The sequence below is a fragment of the Bos indicus x Bos taurus genome, chromosome 14, assembly GCF_003369695.1.
Source record: "Bos indicus x Bos taurus breed Angus x Brahman F1 hybrid chromosome 14, Bos_hybrid_MaternalHap_v2.0, whole genome shotgun sequence".
In the NCBI taxonomy this organism is placed as follows: Eukaryota; Metazoa; Chordata; class Mammalia; order Artiodactyla; family Bovidae; genus Bos; species Bos indicus x Bos taurus.
The window spans coordinates 9,555,342-9,581,683 of NC_040089.1; the positions used below are offsets into that span (position 1 = coordinate 9,555,342).

A 26,342-nucleotide genomic window follows, 5' to 3' on the forward strand; every position below is an offset into this window, starting at 1 on the left:
ACTCACATAGAGCCAGACATCCTGGAATGTGAAGTCAAGTGGGCCTTAGAAAGAATCACTACGAACAAAGCTAGTGGAGGTGATGGAATTCCAGTTGAGCTATTTCAAATCCTAAAAGATGATGCTGTGAAAGTGTTGCACTCAATATGCCAGCAAATTTGGAAAACTCAGCAGTGGCCACAGGACTGGAGAAGATCAGTTTTCATTCCAATCCCAAAGAAAGGCAATGCCAAAGAATGCTCAAACTACAGCACAATTACACTCATCTCACATGCTAGCAAAGTAATGCTCAAAATTCTCCAAGCCAGGCTTCAACAATATGTGAACCGTGAACTTCCAGATGTTCAAGCTGGTTTAAGAAAAGGCAGAGGAACCATAGATCAAATTGCCAGCATCTGCTGGATTTTTGAAAAAGCAAGAGAGTTCCAGAAAAACATCTATTTCTGCTTTATTGACTATGCCAAAGCCTTTGACTGTGTGGATCACAGTAAACTGTGGAAAATTCTTCAAGAGATAGGAATACCAGACCACCTGACCTGCCTCTTGAGAAATCAGTATGCAGGTCAGAAAGCAACAGTTAGAATTGGACATGGAACAACAGACTGGTTCCAAATAGGAAAAGGAGTATGTCAAGGCTGTATATTGTCACCCTGCTTATTTAACTTATATGCAGAGTACATCATGAGAAATGCTGGGCTGGATGAGGCACAAGCTGGAATCAAGAAATAGCAATAACCTCAGATATGCAGATGACACCACCCTTATGGCAGAAAGCGAAGAGGAACTAAAAAGCCTATTGATGAAAGTGAAAGAGGAGAGTGAAAAAGTTGGCATAAAGCTCAACATACAGAAAATTAGGATCATGGCATCCTATTCTATCACTTCATGGCAAATAGATGGGGAAACAGTGGAAACAGTGTCAGACTTTATTTTGGGGGCTCCAAAATCACTGCAGATGGTGACTGCAGCCATGAAATTAAAAGGTGCTTACTCCTTGGATGAAAAGTTATGACCAACCTAGACAGCATATTAAAAAGCAGAGACATTACTTTACCAATAAAGGTCTGTCTAGTCAAAGCTATGGTTTTTCCAGTGGTCATGTATGGATGTGAGAGCTGGACTATAAAGAAAGCTGAGCACCAAATAATTGATGGTTTTGTACTGTGGTGTTGGAGAAGACTCTTGAGAGTCCCTTGGACTGCAAGGAAATCCAACCAGTCCATCCTAAAGGAAATCAGTCTTGAATATTCACTGGAAGGAATGATGCTGAAGCTGAAACTCCAATACTTTGACCACCCGATGGGAAGAGCTGAGTCCTTTGAAAAGACCCTGATGCTGGGAAAGATTGAAGGTGGGAGGAGAAGGGGACAACAGAGGATGAGACGGTTGGATGGTATCACAGACTCAATGGGTATGAGTTTGAGTAAACCCCAGCAGTTGGTGATGCACAGGGAGGCCTGGTGTGCTGCAGTGCATGGAGTTGCTAAGAGTCAGACACAACTGAGCGACTGAACTGAACTGCCTGAGTGGCGTCTTTCTGCTCTAGAATCTTCATCTGATATCCATGTTACATTTAGTGGTCATGTCTCCTGGGCTCCACTTGACTGTGACTTTTTCTTACACCTGCCTTGTTTTTTATTATCTTGACAGTTTTGAGGAGACTGGACAGATATTTTGTAGGAAACCTCTCAACTGGAATTTTCCTGATTTTTTTTTCTGATTAGACAGAAGTTACAGGTTTGAGAAGGAAGATCACAGAAGTAAGGTGTCATTTTCATTACAGAATATCAAGGGTATGTATTACTCTATATGATGTATGGTTGTTGATGTTGACCTTGATCACCCATTTGAAATAGCATTTAGCAGGTCTCTCCACTATAAAGTTTGTCTTTTTTTCCCACTTTCCACACTGTATTCATTCACTACCCCTGTACTCAAGGAATGAGGAGTTATGGCTTCCTTCACTTAGGCCAGGACATCTACATAATTTATTGTTATTTTCTTCCATCATAGAATTTGGTATATTTGGGTTACTCTAATAAAATATTGTCTCTTGATTTTTAATTATCTCTTGCTTTTAAATTATTTAACCTATTTTTTAAAGAGACTAGAATGCAAGATATTCAGGTTGAAGTAGGCCATCAATGGTTAACGTAGAAGCTGGCAGTCTAATTTGTGATGACCTCTGGAGAAATTTCATCAATTTAGAATCATGCTAAAATAACCCTCTCTTGGGAGAAGGAAACAAGTCAGACTGGGATCTGTCTGAGTATCTATTTTGGTTCCTTTGTCTGTGTCTCCAGGATGCTTGGGGAAACACATGTAATCAGTGTAACTACAGAAACTGCTTTGCTCAGCTCCAAACACTGGCTGGATCTGGGTGGGGAGCTTGAGTGTAAAGTCATTTGCAGATAAATTCATTTCACATAGGCCACACTTAATGACCAAAACAACTGGTATACAAGTGATTGGTTTAATTACTTTGTTCACTTAATACTTCCAGCAACCATTTTAAAATGTAATTGTTGGCTGACTATTAAGACAATTGGAAAAAAATGCATTAATCTATGAGGTTGCCTCAATTTGCCTGTAGAAAATGCCTTTGTTACCTTTTATGCTAATCAACTTCCATAATCCACTACTAATTCTTTCCCAGTTAGCGATCTCCAAACTCAGGGAACTTGCGAGATAACTTAAAAGGCGTAAGGCTTCGTGTTAGAAAACCAGAAGTCAGCCCCTACTCTTCCCCTTCCTAGTTGTGTGATTCTGAGTAAGTCACAGAACCTTTCTCTTTTTTTGGAGGCTCTGGGTCTTCATTGCGGTGCAGAGTCTTCTTATTGAGATGTGTGTTTGCAGAGTATGGGCTCTAGAGAGTGCTAGCCAAGTTTCCCTGGACAAGTGGGATCTTAGTTTCCCAACAAGCAATCAATCCAGCAGCCCCCTGCATTGGAAAGCATATTTCTAACCCCTGGACCACCAGGTAAGTCCCCACAGTAACTTTCTGAGTCTTAGCATCTTCCTTGTAAAATGGGAACAAAACTCCATGCCGGTGAAATGTTTTATCAATTTATAAATGAGAGCCTAATATTTATAGTGTTGGTACAGACATATACTCGTCTTGCAGCTGCCTAAGACAAGCCTCCTGAATAAGCTTCCCAACTTATTAAAACTGACACTACCAATCTGGGATGGTCTGCCTCTTTTTTCAGTTTCTCCTTGCCTTCTGTTTACAGGGTGGTGGTTGGTGGTATAGTCACTAAGTTGTGTCCCACGCTTGCGACCCCTTGGATTGTAGCCTGCCAGGCTCCTCTGTCCATGGGATTCTCCAGGCAAGAATACTGGAGTGGGTTGCCATTTCCTTCTCCGTGGGATCTTCCTAATCCAGGAATCAAACCTGGGTCTCCTGCATTACAGACAGCTTCTTCACCAACTGAGCTGTGAAGGAAGATTACGGGGACCAGATTGCAAACCGACAGATTGCAAACCGACCAACAATTACAAAACCACAGTTTGTAATTGGGTGACTCACTCACTCCAGGGTGATGGACCATATCCCCTTGGTAACAGGTCTGCATGTAAGGAAGACATGAGATGGTCATGTAGAAACAGTAATCACCATATAGTCTATGTGTTCCCCTCCACTTCCCAGACCCTGCACTAAAGCTAGAGTCATGTGACTAGTTCTGATCAATCGACTAGAACTGTCACTTTCTGTCCAAGAAGATGAAGAGTCATGTGCTTCCTTCCTGGCCCCTTGGCTGCCGTGTTGCCCTTGGAGGCCGAGTAGACAGTAGGTTTCAGAAGATAACAGAGGGCCACGTGCCTCACTCTACACTTCACGTGAATGTGAAGAAAAAGTTTATTATAGCTTTCTCTCTTAGTCCACTTGAACACCCCATAACAGGGTTGCACAAACTGGGTAGTTTATCAGCAACAAACATTTTTTTAAAGTATTTATTTATTTATTTGGCTATGCCAGATCTTGGCACACTGGAACTTTGATCTTCTCTGCGCCATGTGGGATCTAGTTCCTTGACCGGGTATCAAACCCAGGCCCTCTGCATTGGGAGCTCAGAGACTAAGCCACTGGACCATCAGAGAAGTCCCCAACAACAAGCATTTATATGTCACAGTTCTGGAGTCCAGGAAGTCCAAGATCAAGGTGCAGGCAGATTCAGTGCGTGGTGACCCAGCCTCCTGCTGGACAGATGGCAAAGTTTTTGTTGTGTCCTCACGTGCAGAAAGAGGAAGGCTGTCCTCTGGGGCCTCTTTTTAGGGCACAGGTCTATTCATGAGGGCTTCACACTCATGACCTAATCACCTCCCAAGAGCTCCACCTCCTAATACCATCATATCAGGGATTAGGTTTCAACATACAAATCCAAGAGTGAGGAGAACATTCAGTCTGGTTTCCTTGGTGGCTCAGTGGTAAAGAAATCACCCGCCAATGCAAGAGATGTGGGTTTGATCCCTGGGTTGGGAAGATCCCCTGGAGGAGGAAATCGCAACCCACTCCAGTATTCTTGCCTGGGAAGAGGAGCCTGGTGTGCTGCATACAGTCCATGGACTCACAAAGAGTTGGACACACACAGCTTATCAATTGAACAACAATAACAACATTCAGTCTATAGGAGCTCCTGAAATTTGGGATTTCTTCTATCCCTGGGTTGGGAAGGTCCCCTGGAGAAAGGAAAGGCTACCCACTCCAATATTCTGGCCTGGAGACTTGCATGGACTTTGCAACCATGGGGTTGCAAAGAGTCGGACACGAATGAGCAACTTTCACTTTCTCTTATATTAGTCAGTCCATCTACTAATACAGGCACAGAACAATTTCATATGATGACAAATGATCTTCTATGTCACAAATAGAGCCATAACTGCTTAACAGCCCAAGTGAGAGTGGGTATTAAAATAGTCTTTTTTTTTTTTTTGGCGTCACTTCCTGCCAAATTCTTTGCATCATAAGGGAATAAAAGGGATTCTTGACCACCTGTGTCCTCTTCTGGCTCTGAGTTCCCATTTAAGTCAGTGACAATACCTCAGCCATGACAGTAATAGGGACAACCATTAAGGCCTTCAGAGGCACTTAGACTAAAGCAAGAATGACAGTCATTTGCCCAACACAGTGGATTTACTGAGAACTAAGTGCTCTCCTATAATTCAGTCTAAAACCTTGGGGTGTCATTTTTCAATCCCAAAGGACCGAATGAAATCTGTGCCACCTCCACTCTCTGCCACGGTCAGCATATAACCTGAGCATACCCACTCCTAGAAGGGCTCACCATGCTGAACTCATGGCCAAGTGGAAGAACCGAAATAGTATTTCTTTGGGATCTTTTTAAGAAATAAATTGAAGAGACAGAGACTGGGTAAGTAGGTGGGAATTTGATACCCCCAAAGGAGTCTAGCTAGACTTGTCCCAAACAGGATCACAAATGTAGAGGGAGTCAGTTCTGTTTCAGAAGCAAGACTTTCAAAAATAGTAGTGGTTTCAATGCAATACATTTTCTTGGGTATGCACTGATTTGCTAATTTATAGTTTGCATTATTTGTATTTGCATCACAATGCACGGCCAAAAATACCATGGGGATGGAGACAGTGTTTCCTCTCAAGTTTCCCAACTATTCTGTGTAAATTAGGGGTGAACAGTCTCAGCAAAGGAGAGGAGGAGGCTCTCCTCCCTATTGTGCTAAGGCAGCAGCAGCTGGTAACAAACAGCACCTTCTGCTGGATATTCGCTGGGTTATCAATTGACCAGAAACAGAACGGAAACTGGAGGATGGTTTTGTCCGTCTTGAGTCTGCTTCTTCACTCTCCATCCACCCACTTCCCTGCTCCTCCCCAGCCAGGAACGGAGATGCTTGTGCCCATGTTGCCTGCAGTTTCCATCTTGGGCAAAAACGGCATGTAGACCGTGCAGTCAGTGTCGAGAGTCACTCCATTTAGAACGTGCGTGCGTGCTCAGTCGTGTCCAGCCCTTTGCGATCCTGTGGACTGTAGCCCGCCAGGCTCCTCTGTCCTTGGAATATCCCAGGCAAGAATATTGTAGTGGGTTGCCATTTCGTACTCCAGGAGATCATCCTCACCCGGGGATCTAACCCACACCACCTGTGTCTCCTGCATTGGCAAGCAGATTCTTTACCACCGCACCACCTGGGAAGCCCTATTTAGAATACAGGTCCATTTAGAATATAGGATCCAAATCCAGAGCCCATATTCTATCTATTTAGTGTCATGGCTTGCAACAATTTAAGACTAACTGAGGCTGACTTTGGCTAAATTGTTAATGATGGGGGAATTTGAGTGTGGACCAGGGGGAGGGCATTTTTGTCAGATCCCTTCAACACTCCCGCCCCCCTTGTGATATGAGATCTGATGTGCAGGAAGACCTCTGCTAAGCTCCTCCAGGCTCTCTGAGCAGAAAGTGTTCAGACCCTAAGCAGTGGCAGCTGTCCTACTGTGGGCTCCTAAGGGATTTTTGAAGATTAGGAGAGTGATATTTATACTTTCCATTTGAAAGGGAGCAAAATCTGCCACCCCAAAATATGTCTCTTCAGCATAAGGATTATCTTCAGCTGATTATTTTTAAGAAAAAACAGACACAGGAAAAGCTCTAAAAAAGGAGAAGTTACTCTTATGTAAAAGATCTTTGCATTCATAGGAGAAATTTTCATTGTTAAGCATGTCTCCTTGTCTGTACCTGGAAGAGGAGGATAATTCTAAATTTCTCAAAACTCTTAACAATTGAGAAGGCATTCACTCAAATGTGCACAGCAGTCATACCCTTGTTTACTATGATTTTCCTAGAACCTTCCATAGGTGTCCTTCCCCCATCCAACATCTTTCTTTTGTTTTTCCCTAAAGATGGTATTTAAGGTGATGGCTTAAGGTATTTCCAGGAGTTACTCAGTTTCCTGGATATCTTCCATGTATACAGGAGGTACACATATTATTAATAATAAAAATCCATTTGTATTTCTCCTGTTCATCTGTCTTATTACAGGTAGCTTTCAGCCAGGAACCTAGAAGGGTAGTTGTTATTGCTGTTCAGTGCCTAAGTTGTGTCCAACTCTTTGAGACCCCAAAGACTGCAGCATGCCAGGCTTCCCTGTCCTTCACTATCTCCTGGAGTTTGCTCAAACTCATGTTCATAGAGTTCGTGAGGCAATCCAACCATCTCATCCTCTGTCACCCCCTTCTCCTCCTGCCCTCAATCTTTCCCAGCATCAGGGTCTTTCCCAGTGAGTCAGTTCTTCACATCAGGTGGTCAAAGTATCGGAGCTTCAACTTCAGCATCAGTCCTTCCAATGAATATTCAGGGTTGATTTCCTTTGGGATTGACTGGTTTGATTGCGTTGCTGTCCAAGGGACCCTCAAGAATCTTCTCCAGCACCACAATCCACACCCCACCCCACCTCACACACACACTACAGAAAAAATACACTTTACAAACGTCTGAGCAGGCTTTGGATGTTTTCTGAGGAACATCTAATACAAAGGGAAGTTAGGTGAGGGAAAAGGTGACAAGGGAAATAATAATTTCCCCTGGGAAAAACATCAGTAGCAGAAATGCATTGCCCGGGATAGAGAACATAAAACTAAGAGGAAGCAGGCAGAATTCTAGAGTCTGAGAAGAAAATCCTCAGTCTTCTTTGAGAATTTCAGGCTAGTAAATTGAGGGAGGGAGAAATATTTTCTTCAAGGTTTTAAAGGGGGGTGAGTGAGAGGGATGATGGAGGAGAAAAGCATGAGAGAACTGGGAGGAAGAATTTCTCTTTTGTCGAAAAAGCCATGCCCGCTTCTCTTTCTCTGGGGACTGTTTACCCTCTTTGCTTACAATATGTTCCTAATATCTCACTGAGTCTGTACATTCAGAGCATCTTAAAGCAGCAGTTGAAATCAGGACTGTGTCCTAGCAGAGCCCATCTGCAGAACCCCTTAAAAGTCACACTTGAGGAAGAGATTTCCTTTCATAAACCTGGTATCCAACATCCTATTTTCTGTCCTGAGTTCCTGTCAGAGTGCTCTGCTGGTCAGCCACTGCTGCAGCTAGTGACTGGATCCTTGTAGAACTAAATGGTGTGCAGCATTCTTTGTTTTACCATAGACTTCAAGTGCCTGACTGTTCTTTCTTTGGTGAATGTTTCCTGGCAAAAAGCAAACCATAAACCTTGATTTAGTTCAGCCTATGCCTTCTTCAAATGTTTTTCACCTTTAAGGAAACAGAGGAACTTCAGCACATCCTTTTGAGAAAGTTTGAGAATGTTTCCTATTACCAAATCTACATCACCCCATACGAGCTCCAGGGCAATAGCTCTGTAATCTGCAGATGCTCTGATTCTGAAGCTACCCAGAATGGATTTAAATTCAAGTGAGTGATAAAAAAAAAAACCCGCCTGTCAATACAGGAGACAGAGATATGGGTTCGAACCCTGGGTCGGGACAATTCCCTGGAGGAGGAAATGGCAACCCACTCCAGTACTCTTGCCTGGGATATTCCATGGACAGAGGAGCCTGACAGGCTACTGTACATAGGGATGCAAAGAGTTGGACACGACTGAAATGACTCAGCTTGCGCGTCCACTGACTTACTCTTAGTGGCAAATCTCTTAACTTCTCTCAGCCTCATGCTTTCATGTAATAAAATATAAGAGAGAATAACTCTAATAATTGCTACTGCAAGTGTATAAAAATATGGCAGTAATAAATAGTAGGTATTTTTAAAGTGTTCATAGCACTTCTTTGTTAATTATCATCTCATTTCATCCACCTACATGAGAGCTTTGGAAAAATCCTATTGGAGACTATGCATCATGCCCATTTTTAAATAAATGTAAAATTTTCCAATAGAGGAAAAAAGAACTTGCCCTTTCCTTTCTGTATCCGAGCGTATAATCAAGTTTCAGCATATGTCCTCGGGCCCACACAAAATTTACAAGGCTTTTTGAAAGTAAGAAAATGTGGTTAACCAACGGATCCTTTTCATGATTTTAACAAGAAACACTTTATGTGTTTCAGTTTATACTTCTCATAGTTTCAGGCCTAGTGGATCTATTCTGGGAAGTGGTTCACAGTGAGTAAAAGCAACATTGATGAATCTTTCCCTCTGTTTTCATTTTTTTTTTTAATTAAAAAATGTTATTTCTGAGAAAAATTTTGTGCTCAATAGCGCCACCTACTGGAAGAAGACTCACAACCTGGTATTTCTGCCACTGCATCCTTAGAAAAAATGAAATAAGAATTGTAGGAAAACTTAGGGATGAATAGGCCCCACTCTTCATATTTTATCGATGAAGTTACAGAGCTTGACTCAGATATATGCGTTTCCAAAACTTTCAGTGAAGAGATGGATTTGTGTTGCTGTGCTGTGCTTAGTTGCTCAGTGGTGTCCAACTTTTTGCAACCCCTTGGACTGGGGCCCACCTGGCTCCTCTGTCCGTGGGATTCTCCAGGCAAGAATACTGGAGTGGGTTACCTTCTCCCCTCCAGGGAATCTTCCCCACCCAGGAACTGAACCCGAGTCTCCCGCATTTCCTGCATTAGCAGGTGATTCTTTCCCACTGAGCCACCTGGGAAGCCCACAGGAAGTTCAGTGTCATCTGTGTTTAGGTGTATGACATCTGCATTGCCGGGTGGAAGAATAGTAATGCAAAGACTCTAAGGTTTGCATGAGCTCAGCCTAGAAGAACTTAGAGAGTCTCAAATAATGTGATTTCAAAAAGAAGATGAATGAGAGATGAGTTCAGAGAGACAGAAACATCCTTGTCTTGGACTTTGGATTCTGTCCCGAGACCAAAGGAAGGTCATTAGAGAATCTTAAGTGGGAGTAATATGATCTGATTTATGTTTTAGAAGATCACATTGGCTGCTTGTGAAGAATAAATGATGGGACTTACGGGAGGAAAGCAGAAGCGGGAAGAACAGTTAGATGCTACAGTAGTGGTTCAGGAGAGAAATGACAATGGAGATTAGGGTGATGTACAGAGTGATGAAAAGGATATACTGATTCAGAGGGTACAGCTGCTGAGAGGTGCAGGTGGATTGGACTTGAAGTGTGAAAAAATATCCTTAGGTCTTTGATTTGAGCAACTAGGTGGATAGTTCTGTCATGACATGGGAAAACCAGGATTGATACAGGTTGGGTTGGGACAGAGGAAAATGTTGAGAAAAATGTTTTGTGTTGTGTATGAGATGCATGCAAAATATGCAACTGGAGATGGAGAAGAAGTAATCAGCTGGTGAGTCTGGAGCTCAGCAGGAGAACAAGCCTGAACCAGAAATGCTGATTTGGAAATCATCACCATAGTTGATACCTAAAGTTATGATATTGAATGAACTAACTGCAGGAGAAGGAGCAAATAAAGAAGACAGTAGGGTCCAGAAATGAATGCCTAGGGCAACCCAATGTTTAGAAGTCAAGGAAAAGAGAAAGGGGTGTTAGCAAGGGATTTAAGAATCAATAGTCAGGGGAGCAGGAGGAATATCAGGGGGTGCAGTAGTAGGGGAGCCCAAAGAAGAGAGTTCTAAAAGAAGTTGATGGCCAACTCTGTCGAAGGCTGATAAGAACTCAAGTAATAAGAGAAAAGTTACTGAAGAATAAAACATACGAAAGTCTTGACAAGAACTGTAGGGATGGGGCAATGGGGTGTGAAAAGTTACTCATAAGAAGAGCAAAGAAATGAGCTGGTAATTATTCAATGGAGAAGGACATAGGAAAGCTGTTTTAAGGGAGACGATTATAATACCGTAATCATAATAATCAGGTTTTAGTATATTAACTTCTCACTTTTATAGTATGTCCACGTTTTACAAACTGTTTGCATCTTACTTTTCCCATGACACAATGGCATCAGCTTACCAAGTTATTCTGTATACAGTCATTGACGACTATGTAATGCCACATTGAATGAATCTCCCATAGTCTGTATATTATTTGAACATTTGCCTCTTTTTGTTGTTAGAAATGAATGTCATTGATATTTTTCATATGTTGTCCCATTTCTTTAGGTCAATATCCCAGCAGTGTCTCCTGAGACAAATTTTTGAAAGGTTTTTCCAAACTATTGTACCAATTCATAATGTTATCCACAATCTATTAGATTATATCATTCATCTCCTGGTCTCTACCATTGAATCTAATTGTTTGAGGAAAGTGTGACAATTAATAGGTGAATCAAACCCTTTGATGTCTTAATGTGCACATCTCAGGACTATTTGCAACAGTATTTTTTTCCGCTTGTTTCCTCTTCAGAACACAGTTGTTTATGGTTTTTGCCTATGTATGTATTAGGCTCTTAGCATTTTGTTTTGTTTGTTTAAATTATCAGTCAAAAGAGTCCCAACTTTTTATTGAATGTAGTTTCTTCAGCCTTTCATTGATCTTATTATTTTAGTTAACTGTTTGGCTTTCTTCATCACTGAAGGAAGCTTTTCGTTTTAGTGTAATTAAATATGCTGATCTCATGAATGTTTATCTCAATATGCTTTTTCTCATTCACAGATTGTGATAAAATCTTAACCCCAGACTCCAAGCTGTCTCCCCCTTATATCCATTAACACATGTTTGAGAAAAGCAAGCTCATTTAATAATATTGTTAATTTAGAGTGCTAGTATAGATCAGTCAAGAGCAAACTCTGCTGCTGAAGCAACCATCTATTAATAATAAAATTCCTCCTAAAAGGCAAATTTAGTCAAGTTTTGTTTTCATCCACACGGGAAACAATGTCAGACAATTCTTGGCTTGTAGGGATCAAGAACTTCCACAAAAGAAACGATTGTGTATTAAGGATAAACATACGCCAGTTGGAGGAGAGAGGGGTATATCTCTCTGGGTCCTATTGGTACAGTCCCGGGGCTTCCCAGGTGGTGCTAGTGGAAAAGAACCTGCCTGCAAATGCAGGGGATACAAGAGACTCAGGATCAATCCCCGGGTCGGGAAGATCCTCTGGAGAAAGGAGTGGTAACCGACTCCAATATTCTTGCCTGGGCAATCTCATGGACAGAGGAGCCTGGAAGGCTACAGTCCATGGCGTTGCAACAAGTCGGACACGACTGGAGCCACTTAGCCCCTGCTGTGGATTCTGTTAACAACACAAGCCACAGTTGATGGGGCACTCACCATATGTTAATTATTTTCCATATATTATTTCATTAATGCTGTCAACAGCGTTTCTAGATAATTGTCATTATCTTCATGCTACAGGTAGCAGCACAGAAAGGATTTCAGGCCAGGTGTGTTAGACTCTAAAACTCATTCTTTAACCTCTATGCTCTCTGCCTCTCTAGCGCTGCCCCTGCCTTAGGTTCTGGATCTTGGTGCTAAGACCTTCCCTCATTCGTGATGGTCACTCTGGGGATCAGCTCTGACCTCTCTTCTCCAGAGTTGACCACAGCCGCCTTGGACTTTTGATTTTCCCCACTCTTATCTCACTGTCTGCCTCTGACCTTTTTTGATAGGGTACGAGAAGCAATCAGAACTCTTCAGCGTACCGGATTCCTTCCTGGAGATATTTAATGCAATTAAAGATACAGGGACCTCTCTGGTGGCCCGGCAGTTTAGACACTCCGAGCTCCCAACGCAGAGGCCATGAGTTAGTCCCTGGTCAGAGAACTAGATTCCGCATGCCTCAACTAAGACCCAGCACAACCAAATAAATAAATAATGAAAAAAGAAATGAATATGGGGAAAATATTATTCTGTGAGTTAAAGGTATTCTCTTGTGTTCAGTATTGCTTTTGTGGCCAGTGTATGTGTGGTGAATACCTCTTAACTCATTAAAAATTGCCAAACTAAGGAAACTCACAGTCTTAAGGTTTTGTAGGGCTGTGCTGTGTTTAGTTGCTCAGTCGTGTCCAACTCTTTGCAACCCCATGGATGGTAGCCCGCCAGGCTCCTCTGTCCATGCAATTCTCCAGGCAAGAATACTGGAGTGGGTTGCCAGGCCCTCCTCCAGGGCATCTTCCTAACCCAGGGATCAAACCCAGGCTTCCCCCATGGTAGGCAGATTTTTTTCTGTCCGAGTCACCAGGGAAGGTTTTGTAGAGCTGTCAACAATTCTAGGAATCAATTTCATCTCTATTTCCAGCTGTCATACAGCGAAGAGACTTTCCCAAGGTCCCATACATACTTGTAGAGCTGGCACCTGAAGCTGAATTTTCTTCTGTTCATTAATCCAGCTGCTATTGTCTGTTAATTTCCCCATGTAGGCAAGGAGAAAAGGAACAGAACTAAGATTTAGGGAGCAACTCTTACATGGTCGGTCACTCTATTCAGCCCCTTCCCTGAATCCTCCCAACGAATTCTTTTACTATTATGGGTATTCTTGTCACCACAGCCCAGATGAAGTAAGCCAGACAGAGAATTGAATCCCTTGCCCATCAATAAGCAAGCAAATTAGACCCAGGATTGCTCACACAACTCTATGCAGTAGACACTGGAGTCCCAATCATAGCAACTAGGAAAATCACACAGAGATTTTGACCCACAACTCACCCACATCAGAACGTGATTCCTTGTGCAGTTGTTGATTCTCTTCTCTGAAATATTCCAGGGATGAACTGTCCTCGACGAAGCACCGAGATGTCAATGGCTAGGGGCCAAAGTAGACCCACCTTCTGAAAAGGAGAAGACAGAACAATCAAGAAGATAGCGACCACAATGATGAGGCTCAGACACAAGGCTGGAGCTGTTGGGTTTATTTAGTCTGAAGAGGAGTGAAGGGACTGACTTAAGAGCAGTTTTCAAACGTATCAAACATTACTGGGCTGAAGATGGTGACCAGCTGTTCCTTGTCATCTCTAAGAATAACACCAGAGGAGTCTACATTAAATGCCAGAAATGGAGCAAAGGCAGAGCTTCCAATCTTCACAGCAAAGGAGGTGGACAAACCACGGGGAGGCAGAAGCATTATTCATCAAACCCTTGGGAAGAACTAGCAATAGTTCTGTGTCGGGTTGTGAAGAGTTACTGATGCAATAAAGTCCCTCCCAGGCTACTCCAAGAGCTCATAAATTTACAAGTACTAAAAAATTTGTCAGAACTGATCACAAATAAAAATAAATATGATGATTATAGTGGGTAACTGTTGTTTTCTTCTCTGCAACCTGCCTTCTAATGTGAACACCTCTACTCCTCTTGGTTCTTTTGAGACTACTTCCTCTCCCACCTTATTCACATGCCTGGAAAAGGAGCAGTTCCTGTATATGAGTTCACCCTCTGAGTACATTTGATTGGTCCAGAGGTTGGGCCGATGGTCCCGTCCCTGAGGTTTTGGGAAAGGAGGACTCACAGTAGAAACACTAACTTTGGAAAATACATGAAAAGTTTGGGAATTGTCAGTTGTTATTTATTGTACATGATGAACCTGAGAAATAAAACAGAGATGAGAGGGAAGGATACTTAGCTTAAAAGAGAGGGAAAAAAAAGTAGACAAATCAGATTCAGAAAGAGGAATACAGATCATTGACCCAGGATTTTAGTACCATTCGAGTGTCTGGTTCTGATTCCTCCTAAGGTGCTGGCACATTGCCGTCTCATGCAATCACAAGACCATTTGTAATAAACTGTCCTTTCTGTTAAGTCAGTTTGAATAGGGTTTCTGTCATGTAAAACCTATTAGTGTTTGCTAACACTATAACGACGATGACAGAATCATTACAGTAGGAGCTTCCACCAATTACGTGGTAAATGTTCACTTTATGGTTTCTTGCTTTCTGTCTCCATATTTTCATAAACATCCTCCTCTTCTTCAGACGCTGTAGGTGTCATGTTGGGATAGAGACGACTAAATTTAAATATCACTGTGAGATGCACTGACAGAACCTGAGAAGAACAAAATGACTCTGATTCTACTTAAAGGATGATTCAATCATTGTTGAGAAGCAGAATGCAAAAGTGATTCTAGGCTTTTATTTTTCATGAAATTCAATGCAATCCAGCCTCATATCTTTTTCTGCTCCCTTTTGTGCAGGCTGTTGTCTCCTCAAACATTCCAAGGTCTGCGTGACCCCAGGGCCTTTGCACTGACGTAGAAGAATGTTTGATACTTCATAAGCATTCAACAGTCCCCAGGCTACAGTGCTTTGCCCATACTGGGCGCGAAGGGATAAAGCTGTGAACTGAGGTTGAAACAAAGTAATAAAAATAGTACAAAAAAAAAAAAAAGTTAATTTCCAGCCGCAACAGCTAAATTGCTGAGCTCCAGCCACTCCAAATCTTACATAAAAGAATTTGGAAGTCAAGTCCACTTGAAGTATCTCACACATTCTCCCAAATGGCAGTCAGATGTGCATACGTCTTTCCTCTCTGCAGCTCCCAGCTTGGGATGAGTGTTAACAGGTCCCTGCAGAGATACTTTCTGCAATCTCAGGTAGGTCCCAAGAAACTTCTGGGTCAAGGTGAGGGAAATTCCCCACCTGCTTGGGCATCCACTGTCACCAGGCTGCACTGCTGACTTGTACCCTCTGAAACTTGGGTTCATTTATTTTTACACTGGTGCTTTCTTTTTCTTATCTCCATTAGAGATGTCTTTTCATAAATCTGATGTGTGTGCATGCCACCTAAGTGGCTTCAGTCGTGTTCAACTCTTTGCGACCCTAAGGACTATAGCCTGCCAGGCTCCTCTGTCCATGGGATCCTCCAGGCAAGGTTACTGAAATGGGTTGCCATGCCCTTCTCTTGGAAGGGGATATTCCAAACCCAGTGATCAAACCGCATCTCTTAAGTCTCCTGCATTAGCAGCCAGGTTCTTTACCACTAGCGCTACCTCATGAGGGAGTGTCAAAATGAGAGTTGGTTATGACAGAGGTTGGAGAAGACTCTTGACAGTCCCTTGGACTGCAAGGAGATCCAACCAGTCCATCTTAAAGGAAATCAGTCCCGAATATTCACTGGAAGGACTGAAGCTGAAACTCCAATACTTTGACCACCTAATGCGAAGAACTGACTCATTTGAAAAGTCCCTGATGCTGGGAAAGATTGAAGGCAGGAAGAGAAGGGGATGACAGAGGATGAGATGGTTGGATGGCATCACTGACTCGATGGACATGAGTTTGAACAAGCTCCGGGTGTTGGAGACGGACAAGGAAGCCTGGTGTGCTGCAGTCCATGGGGTTGCAAAGAGTCAGACACGACTGAACGACTGAACTGAACTGAACTGATGACAGATGAAAAGATGTTCATTGTGTTGTGCTCAAAATTACTTTCCCCTTTAAACTACTGCCTGCAGAAGTCTGGGTCCCTGGATAGTTCTGACCCATAAGATACACTTCTGGGGATACTGAAGGGTCATCTTATTTCCTGGTATTTTGAGGAGGAGGAGGAGAAGGGGTGCATATTAACATGTGTGATGTGTCTGAGCCAGAGGCTGTTTTTACTATTTAATTCTCATCATAGTAGAGTGATGTAGATAACACTGTTCCTGTTTCTGCAGGACTAGGTACACAGAGGGACCTTGCCCGAGGCAACACAGCCAGTGAGTGACAGAGCCGGAAGCCACATCTTTGTCATCCAGATGCTGGACTCACTCCACCACGCTCCTTTTCCACACGAGCCGCTGTCCTTCCCATTGGTGAGAAAACAGAGCCCTAGATCATCACCTTGGATCTCCAGACAACACAGGACATGAAAAGAATTAGTAAGCACCTGATTTAAGAATCTATCTGGGACTTCCCAGTGGTCCAGTGGTTAAGGATCCATCTGCCAGTGCAGGGCACAGGGGTTCTATTCCTGGTCTGGAAGATTTCACATGCTGCAAGAAAACTAAGCCCATCTGTGCTCCATGCTCAGTCACTTCAGTTTTGTCCAACTCTTTGTGACCTCATGGACGGTAGAACACCAGGCTCCTCTGTCCGTGGGATTTTCCAGGCAAGAATACTGGAGTGGAATTCCTACTCCAGGGGATCTTCCAGACCCTAGGATTGAACCTGCTGTCTTGCACTGCAGGTGGATTCTTTACTCCTGAGCTGCCAGGGAAGCCCAACCAAACCCAGGTGCCCCAACTGTTGAGCCTGTGCTCTAGAGCCCAGGAGCCACAACTACTGAATCTCATCCCTAGAGCCCATGCTCTGCAATGAGAAGTCACTGCATTGAGAAGCCCACTCCCCACTAGAGAGTAGCCCCCACTCTCTGCAACTAGAGAAAGCCCACTTGCAAAAATGAAGGCCCGGCACAGCCATAAACAAATAAAAAATGATTAAAAGAAGAAGAAGAATGTATTTGAGATGTGACAAGAAAGGAATATCTGGATAGGGGCAGTGACTAAGCTACAGTCACATAGCCAGCTCGTGTCTGAGATGGAGTTTCCTGACATTTGCATGACTGTTGTTTTCCCCCTAAATCACTACAGTCTGGGGACAGTGCATGGAGAGGGATTTGCTAGTCTCTGAATTATCCCCAACCCTGACTCCACAGGCTATCCTAAGCCCAGGACAGTAAACTGTGGTCCTGTGTGCCTGGCCTTCTCTCCTGGTCTACTGCCTGCTTTCGGCAGCTGCTGGGGCTTGCTAAATGTCTCGGGAAACTATGGAGTAAGTGACTTTGAGATAAACAAGTGTTTATTTGCTCTTGAAAGTGACCTTAATTACACCTGTCAAAAGATTTCCACTTGAACAGATTTAACAAGGAAACTAGAGGGCGAGTGGACATTTAGAGCTCCAAATTCAAAAAGCTCAGCAATTAAGTTCTTCTGGGCTCCTTTATCTGGGAACCTGCCAGGCTCCGGCAGCCATGGGGCCCAAGACAGCACGCTGCGGGAATGGCTTCTTCATCACAGGCACTTCTTGTTTCTCCCACCCTCTGAAGGTAGGAATCCCTGAGGCTCAACTACACAAACACAAAGTTCTGGCTTCTTAAAGCATTTTCATGGTTATCTAATGCAAAGCACAACTCAAGCTTCCCCAGCTCCACGTTATCCCCAGAAGACAATGCTCCAGCCTCCGCCTGAATCTCTCCAGTGACCATGAGCTCACCGTCAGCCCTGGGGGTTAGGCAGTGATGGGCATGGAGACAAGGGCTGCACTCTGAGGTGTTAAGACCTGAGTTTAAATATGGGATTCTTGGCTGATCAGCTGGGATCTTGGCCCAGTTTCTTACCTCTCTGTTTATGGAATGGAGACATTAGCACAACTAGAGCTCATGGTGACTCAGTGACAGAACGTCTAGACTTAACACAGCTCTTGGTGTTCAGTACATGTGAAAATCAGTCCATTTCTTACTCTTCTGCTCTAATACATTTGTCTATAATGCCATGCAACATCCCACAGTCTTGAACAATATCATGCAATTTAAATGTTTAAAATAGCACCTCTATGAAAAGAGCCACTGTGGAAAATGGTATGGAGGTTTCTCAAAAAACTAGAGTAGAACTACCATATGACCCAGAAATTCCTCACCTGGGCATCTATCTGGGGAAAAAAAAAAAAAAACCAGAAACTCTAATTTGAAAAGACACATGTACGCCACCCAGAGTTCACAGCAGCACTGTTTTCAAATTGCCAAGATATGGAAACAACTTAAGTGTCTATCAAGAGACAAATGAATAAAGAAGAGAGGGTGTGCGCATATGCGACTGTTAACCAACACAAGGAGACTGCTGTGTTCACCAAATCCTGTTTCATATTCCTCCTTCCTTGGCCAATGGAATGCTAGACTTCTGAGCACCTTGTAAAGGTCATGTGGCTATTTCTTGCCCATGAAACATGAACAGCAGTGATGTATATTTTTTCAGTTGAGCTAAAATCAGTCCTGAATGTTCATTGGAAAAACTGATGCTGAAGCTGAAGCTCCAATACTCTGGCCACCTGATGCCGAGAGCCAACTCATTGGAAAAGATCCTGGAAAAGGTTGAGGGCAGGAGGAGAAGAGGGCAGCAGAGGATGAGGTTGTTAGATAGCATCACCAACATGATAGACATGAATTTGAGCAAACTTTGGCAGATAGTGAAGCACAGGGAAGCCTGGCATGCCGCAGGTCATGGGGTTGCAAAGAACCGGACATGACTTAGTGACTGAACAACGACAACAGTTCTCCAGTGTTTCTCTCTCAGCTCTAATGAATTATCAAGTCACATGTCAAGACAGTAGAATCTCCATCAACTTGGGTCCTTGACTGAGTCAGCGGAATATGAGTGTACCCAGGAAATAAACATGCTTGCTTATATCACTGATATTTCAAAGTTTATTTATAACTGCGGCATAACCTAGCTTATCCTGACTAATGCACACTCATTAAGTAATTATAAAAAAGGTTAGAATTGAAGGAAAGTGAAAGAAAACACAGGTTGTTGCAAGAAAAATATATACATTAGAACATTTTCCTTCTAAACAGTCACTATCCATCTCAATTTTTGTAACTAAATTATGTTCTTTTATAACTCAGATTGGTGGTTAAAGGCCAGGTCCCATAGCAAGGGTCCAGCAACCACGGGCACTAATAAATAGTCAATTAAAGCCATGTAACATTTATTTCTCAGGAAACCTCAGTGAAATGCTTTCTTATTAGTATAGGTTCATAGTCCTTTTTAACTTCTTAGACTAAGCATGGGTCCTCTTTGATTTCTGCCACATATAATGAACCATTTCATTTCTCTTTTCCAACCCCTTACATGATGATTGCCTTTAGTTTGGATTTATTTCTAAGCACTTCTCTGGAGCTGAAATTTGAGAGCACACTGAAATGTTTTTGCAGTGTGATAGGGTGCAGAAAAAAGCAAACCCTTACGCCAAGCTCCTGTATCAAGCAATCTGCCCTTTGTTTTATGTAATCCTTCCTCCCGCCAATGAGGGACGTGTCATGGTCCCTGATACACCTGTAAAGAGGTTCAGGCTCGTTACATTTAAGTGAAGGATCGAGGTGACATGGGGAGCAAAAGCCTGAGCCATTACTCCCGCCTATAAATGTCTGATTCCAGAGCCTGCAAGCCAAGAATGAAGATTCCCACTCTTGTTCCTGACTTTGCCTTTACCCAGCTATCATCGGGATCAGACCCTTCTCATTCAGTCGTGGAGCAAACAACTGAGTGCTTGAAATTTTCAGAATATTTAATTTTTAATTATTTAACTTTTTTGGCCACGTGTATGGCATGTGGGATCTTAGTTCTCCAACCAGGGGAACTGTGGCCCCTGTGTTAGGAACACAGAGCCTTAACCACTGGGCCACCAGGGAAGTCCCCTCTAACATTTAAGAGTTTGCAACTCACTTTCAAGTTTTTCCCTTTTAGTTGATCTTTACAGTCTTCCCTTGAATTCACTTACAATTTCAGGAGGCAAATGGTCTGGCCCTGTAATTTACTGTCAGGGTCAGGCACATTTCAGACCTCCCTTTGAACCTTGCTTTTTCCTTCTGTAAAGTGGAAGAAGGGGCATTGGTTGTATCAACATCATTACGTTAGTTTAAAATATAGAAAATAACAAAGCTTTAAATCCGAAATCACAAGTCTTAGTTTTGCTGGGTATTTTGAGCATTTATCTCCTTTATTAAAGCCTTAGCACTGAGTCAAGAGGAAGGAATTAAGAACATAAGGATTTCATTCCAAACAACTGATGTTTTAGAAATGAAGTGGAAAACACTGTGATGAGAAATTGTTTTGAAGGTGTTAATGTATTCCAATTATTTTGAGAAATGTTGAAATTCATAAGATAGGAGGGGCTCATCCTTCTCCTCCAAGCAAAAACTTTGGCTTCTGAAAATCATTGTTGAAACGGATTTTCATTTCCTTATTGAAAATTCACTGCATTTAGAAAATGGATCAGAATCCTTACTGAAATTACACTCCATTTAGAAAATTCACTGCATTTAGAAAATGGGTCAAAACTGAAAATTCAGTGCATTTTTTGTGGAACTTTTAATTGCCATTTACATAAATTGTCTGATTCCATGAAGTAATTGAGGCAAAACTTCATTTTACTCTATGGCTCCAAATAATAAAATAAACAGTTATTACTTGTGAGCACGCTCAGTGTGAGAGACTCTGGATATTTAACCCACAGTTAAGGTTTATAACAACACTGAAATGTAGGAATCAACAGCCTCTCTTATGGTGAGCAACGTGAGAAGCAGAGGGCTTACCAAGCTTTGTCAAGACCACAGTTATAAGTGATGCTCCCAGGATTTGCAAGCTGGTCTCCCTGACTTCGGCTTCCCTAGTGGCTCAGCGGTAAAGAATCCACCTGCTAATGCAGGAGATGTGGATTCGATCCTTGAGACAGGAAGATCCCCTTAGGAAATGGCAACCCCCTCCAGCATTCTTGCCTGGGAAATTCCATGGACAGAAGAGCTTGGTGGGATACAGTCCATGGGGTCACAAAGAGTTGGACAGGACTCAGTGACCAAACAACAAAAACATCCCTGACTCCAAAGCATATGCATCCTTCCCCTACTATTCCTATCCCTGTGCACAGTCTATTCAATAGGCAAATTGTAATCTAAGACCATAGCTCTCCTTTCTGAAATTGCAAGTACTTCTAGTAACTCACAATGCTTAAAGCCAATGCCCCAGCCAAGTATGTGACCTCAAAGCATTTCTATTATTAATGATATCATGATTTTCTCCATAGCAACACTCCTTAAGTTCTAGCTCTTGTGAATGAAAAAAAGATTAAAGCCACTTAGGAAGAAGAAAGTGGCATATCAGAACAGAGCAACCTCTTTCTCAGAGTATAATTTTGAAAAAGAAAATTGACATTTTATAAATACCAAGGATGCAAGAATTATTAAAGTTAGAATGTTAGATGGGGATTTGGATGTGTATAATAGATGCACTCATGTTTCCATGGTGGGAAGTGGAAGAAAGCGAACAAGAAACGTTTTCCACAGTGTTTACCATCAATGACACGCTTCCCACAGGTCTGCACTTGGCAAGCTTAACACTAAAGATAATAACACTTTTATATGATGCTCTTACTGTGCCCCAGACAATACGCTAAATGCTTTACATATTTGATCTCATTCAACTCTTGTGATAACCCTAGAAAAAAGCTGATGCCCAAAGACCTTAACTCTTTCCTCCCACAGATAATAAGTAGCAAGGCTGGGATTTGAACTTGAGCTTGCCTGACATTAAGGTCCTGCATTCAAAATGCACACATCCGATGAAAGCAGTTAGCTAAGGATTATTCACAGACATTTGTTTTCCACAGTCCTCTGATCTGCTGGTTTCATTACGAAAAGCTTCATGAGTTTATTTTTGAGTAGGGCAAGGGAAGATCTGTGAAAAAGCAAAGCATTTATGAAAAATAAATGATCTACATTAAGCAAGTCGCCTCCTTCTACTGGACCTCAGCTCTCCAATGTGTACAATGGGTCTTTGTACATATTGAAATTTTCTAAGGTCTTTCTTAAGAAAATGCACTTGAGAGATACCCAGGAGAGGAGACCTGGGCAGCAATGCTAATGAATGAGCTCTCTCCTAGCTCTGCCACTTTCAAGCTCATTGTGTGTCTCTGTGTCTTCATTTCCTCAAATTTTATTTTATTTTTTTGGCCTCATGGCTTGTGGGACTCTAGTTTCCTGACCAGGGATTGAACCTGGGTTCTTGGCAAGTGAGTACAGAGTCCTAACCACTGGTCCACCATGGAATTCCCTGTTTACTCAGCTTTAAAATAGGAATAAAAGGGCCTGAGCTGAGAATTACTATGAACTAATAACAATTAAAAAAAAAAAAAGGGCCCAGTGAATCTCCTGGAATATACAATCAATCCACTTGGTTTTTTTGTCTTTCCGTCAAAACAAGAGGCTTGTGAGAGCAAGAACAATGAAGAAGGAAGAAAGTGAACCTTTTGGGATTTGAGTATATAGTGTGGGCCACTGGCACACTAAAATACTACCAGTGTCCTTCCCCTGGTTCATATTCCTTTTTTTTTTTTTTTTCTCTAACAAGCAAAATGAAAAGGAAATAGATATAAGAATGAGAATTTGACTTGAGTTAGAAAAAGAAAAGTAGATTTGGAGGAAAATTATGAGGAAAGCCTTGATCTTTTCCCTCCTCTTTGGCACCCAGCTGCCCTCCAACCCTGCTCACATTTAGACCGATGATTCATTGAAGAAATACTAACCAGGAACCTACTAAGTGCCAGGCCCCGGGCTTGATGCCAAAGATAAATGGGAACTAGACACCACTCCTGCCCTTGAGGTCCTAAAGGTACATACAGGGATATGAGCGAAACAAATGTTCATTTTAATGCAGCATAAAAGAGTGCTCATACACAGAAAGGACAACCTACACACAGCCTGTATACAAGGGGCCACCCAGAGTGACGAAACGACATGGAAGCTGAGAGAGGAAGACGCATTTTCTTGAATTAACAAATGGAAGATAGCCAATGAGGCTCTGCTTTAAAATAGGAATAAGAACCAAGAATTCTTTTTTTTTTTTAAACTTTACAATATTGTATTAGTTTTGCCAAATATCGAAATGAATCCGCCACAGGTAGAACCAAGAATTCTTAACCTTTGGCTTAAGAACCAGATTAAAGGATGGGGGAGTCTTCCATTTCTGGGCAGAATTGTGGGTCTTCACTTCAGGGTCCTCGAGAGTTACAGAGGTAATAACATGATGAGGAGACTTCCCTGGGAGTCCAGTGGTTGGGACTCTGCCCTTCAAAGCAGGGGGCACTGGTTAGATCCCTGGTTGAGGAACTAAGATTCTACACACTGCACAGTGCGGCCAAAAAAAAAAAAAGAGAGAGAGAGAGAAGAGGAAAATAAAAAGAAGTAACATGAGGTGATATAAGTGTTATAGCACCATGCACAAGGTGTGCAGGGAGGGCGTGTGCACACGCTCACGCGTATCTGATAACACTTTTCTGCTGGGAGATCACTGCTGCTTTGGACTCTCACTTACCTGCTTTGCTCATTTGTTTTCTCAGCCTGTTGCCATTCCCTCTGGACACTGTTTGCCCCTTAAGAATACTTTCCGCTGCACTTCTCCTGGACATCCCCTTATTCATCCAGCTCCTCTCCTTCTGCACGTGTTTTCAAGATCCATGTTCTGGCACCTGGTCCAGTTTTACTTCAGGTTTCTTTCTCCTCCCTTTGAATACCATCTGAGGCACCCTCATTTTTCCCAAAACTGCCCACAAAGGCTGAAATGGGTGAAGAGTCATCAAGAAGAAAGGTCAGTGGTTAATAGGCATGACTGGAAAGGTACATGAAGACCTTTCTTTTACAGAGTTCACAAAGCCCCAGGCAGTTCTAGTAAAGGGGGAAATGGGCCAAGAGAAAACGGCCAGGAATTTCAGGCAGAGTCCGTCTCACATAGAAAGCACTCCAAAACCAACTAGAAATGGTACCCTCCCTCTGCTATATTGGTGAGAAAAGGCACACTGGCTTTAATTATACAGACCTATACACACAGACATGTTTATATTTCATTTTTATTAAACTAATGCACGTTTGAGATTTAAATACACACACACATACACACACACACACGTGGTTGAGAACAGTGCCCAAGGACTCTTTGCCCTGTGTTTTTCACCCCCTTCTATTCAGTTCCACATAGATAAGCTCTTTTAATTTCTTTAGCTTTCTTTACATATGTATGTTTGTGTGTGTGTGTGTGTGTGTGTATTTGTGTCTGCGTGTGTGTGCCTGCTAAGTAGCTTCAGTCATGTCTGACTCTTTGTGACCCCAAGCAGTAGTGCCACCTGGGAAGCCACATATATATATGTAAATATACACACACGTGTGTGTGTGTGTGTGTGTGTGTGTTTATGGGTGCTGGTAGTTTAGTTGTTAAGTCATGTCTGACTTTTTGCAATCCCATGGACTATCGCCTGCTAGGCTCCTCTGTCCATGGGATTCTCCAGGCAAGAATACTGGAGCAGTTTGCGGTTCCCTCCTCCAGAGAATCTTCCCAACCCAGGGATTGAACCCAAGTCTCCCACACTGCAGGCAGTTTCTTTACCACCTGAGCCACTGGGGAAGCCCATACTGGGAGATCTTTCTCTGGGGTTTAACTCTCGCCCTGGACTAATGGTCTTAGGTGGCCGCTGCTTAGCACCCCATACTGCATCCTATTATGTCAGCTGGCAATCAAGTCATGAGGCTGTTGGGAAGAAAGAGATGAAGATTTCAATCCTGGAGCTACCACTTATTGGTTGCTTGACTTAGATCAAGGGACAACTCTTTGAAGCCTGTTTCCTTCTCTGTCAAGTGTGGCAACAACACCGAGGGGGCATTTAGACCCACGACACAGGAAACACACTTATTCCTTGATGTGGAGATTCCTACGTATCCCCAAACTTCAAATGTGAAGTTTGATTTGATGTGCAACTAAATGGGACTTTGGGTTTATCCCCCTTGAAAGGCAAGAGAGGTGAATGTATTTTGTCTGCTGGAAAGAAGGAACTGTGTTGATGATCAAAAGAACTGTGTTAGTTATTAGTTCTATTTCTCCAAAGATTTCTGGGTCTCCCCTTTACCAGGCAGATGATAGGATTGTACTTCTCTGGCCCCTTGAAGGTAGTCTGCCCGTGTAACTTGCTTTGGTCAATGAAATGTGATCAGAAGCGATGTGTGTACCCTCTGGGCAGAAGGCTTAAGAACTAGTGTATGACCCACCAGCACATTCTCCCACTGCTGTGCAACTGGCAATGCTCCAGATGGTGGTAGGTGCTACAGCAGCCTGTTTCTTAGAGCGAGAGCATTGCAAAACAGGATGAGAAGCAACCCAGGATGGACTTGTTCATAAATGAGAGATAAGCCTTTCTTGTTTCCAGTATCCAGAGCTGTGGGGCTTAGTTACATGTGGCAGGAAAAATTCTAAGTGGGCCTCATAAACTTCATACCCTAGTGTTACTCTCAAGATCACAGCACCTCACATAGCAAAGGGATTTGGTTAATTCAATTAATGAAAAGGCTCTACACATGGACATCACCAGATGGTCAACACTGAAATCAGATTAATTATATTCTTTGCAGCCAAAGATGGACACGCTCTATACAGTCAGCAAAAACAAGACCAGGAGCTGACTGTGGCTCAGATCATGAACTTCTTATTGTCAAATTCAGACTTAAATTGAAGACAGTAGGGAAAAACACCAGACCATTCAGGTATGACCTAAATCAAATCCCTTACGATTATACAGTGGAAGTGAGAAATAGATTCAGGAATTAGAATTAGACAGAGTGCCTGAAGAACTATGGACAGAGGTTCATGACATTGTACAGGAGGCAGGAATCAAGACCATCCCCAAGAAAAAGAAATGCAAAAAGGTAAAATGGTTGTCTGAGGAGGCCTTACAAATGGCTGTGAAAAGAAGAGAAGTGAAAGGCAAAGGATAAAAGGAAAGATATACCCATTCGAACGCAAAGTTCAAAAGAAGAGCAAGGAGAGAAGC

General features: G+C 42.6%; 1 long non-coding RNA gene across 1 annotated transcript in view; it reads right to left on the bottom strand.

Moving 5' to 3' along the window:
- Positions 1-14,073, bottom strand: part of LOC113903935 — a 30,551-nt gene extending 16,478 nt beyond the window's left edge. Inside the window, exon 1 of the long non-coding RNA XR_003514352.1 lies at positions 13,498-14,073. This is a non-coding gene — a long non-coding RNA (uncharacterized LOC113903935). The remainder of the gene's footprint in view (positions 1-13,497) is intronic.
- Between the last annotated feature and the right edge of the window lie 12,269 nt (positions 14,074-26,342).